The sequence below is a fragment of the Egretta garzetta genome, unplaced genomic scaffold, assembly GCF_000687185.1.
Source record: "Egretta garzetta isolate BGI_Z169 unplaced genomic scaffold, ASM68718v1 scaffold81, whole genome shotgun sequence".
Taxonomy (NCBI): domain Eukaryota; kingdom Metazoa; phylum Chordata; class Aves; order Pelecaniformes; family Ardeidae; genus Egretta; species Egretta garzetta.
Window position 1 is genome coordinate 4807182 of NW_009258671.1, and position 1548 is coordinate 4808729.

Genomic DNA, 1548 nt, shown 5'->3' on the forward strand with positions numbered 1-1548 from the left:
TTTCCCTAACCACTCCTGGACCTTTTCTTCTCCCTTCCTCCTTATTTTCTGAAAGTTCAGCTGTGCATGTTCCCGTTTTGATTATACAGGATAGGCTTTCTTACCCTTACATTTCTTTGTGTAATTATTATTTACCTCCAGCTCCCATTTCAGCTGTTAACTGATCGAAGTCTTGAATTTATTTGCTTACAGCAAGTTGCTACCTGAAGTGGCATATGGATAGGGACATGTTTTAGTGATGGGATGGCAGGGTTAGGTAAATGGTTGGACCTGATGATCTTAAAGGTCTTTTCCAACCTACAGGATTCTATGATTCTATGGTTTAACTCATTCCTTTCCCCCCAGGGGACCCTTTGCAATGTCAAACAACAAAAAGCAGCAAAGTAGGTCATGGTTAGATAGTCACTTAGAGCCAGCACGAACCTGTACTGCTGCCCAGAAAAGCAGGAGTCACCTTTTCCTCACCACTCATGCTCGCCACCTCTCTTGTGCTGGCACCAGCATTTGTTTGGCTGCTTGGTGAGCCAGAGGGAATTAATCCAGTTATTACTAACCTGGCAAAAAAATCAATAAAACCGTAAACTGGCCACAACAACAGAAAAAAAAAAGGTAACCATAGTCTTAGACGGGAAGGGCTAGGCTCTCTGCCTAGTCACATTTAGCCCAGTGACTTATTTGGGAGGACACTGGAATCCACCGTCCTGTTTTCCCTCTTGTGAGAGAGAGTTAATCACGTGTGACGAGGAAGCTAAAGCTTTCATTTTTTCTCCCAGTGAAACTGGAAATGTGTACAGTTCAGCGTTTTGCCTCTACTTCCTCCGTTGACAGCTAGGAAGAAGTGATGTTACAGCACTAGGAGACAATATTCTTTGCTATTCTTTCCTTGTCATGTGCATTGGTCCTGCAGGAATTTCAACAACCCACCTCCTCCCTGTTCAGCAACAGCGGCAATTCCTATGCCCAAAATTTCAGTTGATCTGTTCCATCGGTCAGAGGTAAGGCATGCCGCACCATCCGCTTTTTCCGGTTGCCTACAGTGATGGATGTGCTTACTGCTTTACCAAGGCACAACACTCCATTCACACTCCTGGGGCTCATTCCACAGGCCCTGGATATCACGGTTTTGAAGTGATGCTCTCCTGGGACACGGTGAAATAGTCAGAGACTGCGTGATATGGATAGGGCCGAAGCAGGCGGAGGGGGAGAAGGAGCGCTCGCGGCACCGTGCCAGGTTACGTTCCGCGTTCCTGGCGAAGCATTTGTGTGCGACTCCAGGCCAGCCGCTGCCCTGCAGGGATTTGTTCAACCGCAAGAAATTTCGACCGAAGGAGTCAGATGCCGGGCAAAAATCAGAGAGCATAAAAATCAGACACCACCATCTTGAGCAACCTTCCCCCCGAAGACCACGCAAACCGCTTTATTTTTGCACAGCTCCTCGCTTGCAGCGATTGCCCCGCGCGTTCCAAGCCCACGGCCCCGGGAGAGCCGGAGGGCGCTGCCCGCCCTTGCCGGGGGAGACTCAGCCAGGCGGGTGAGCCCACCGGCCCC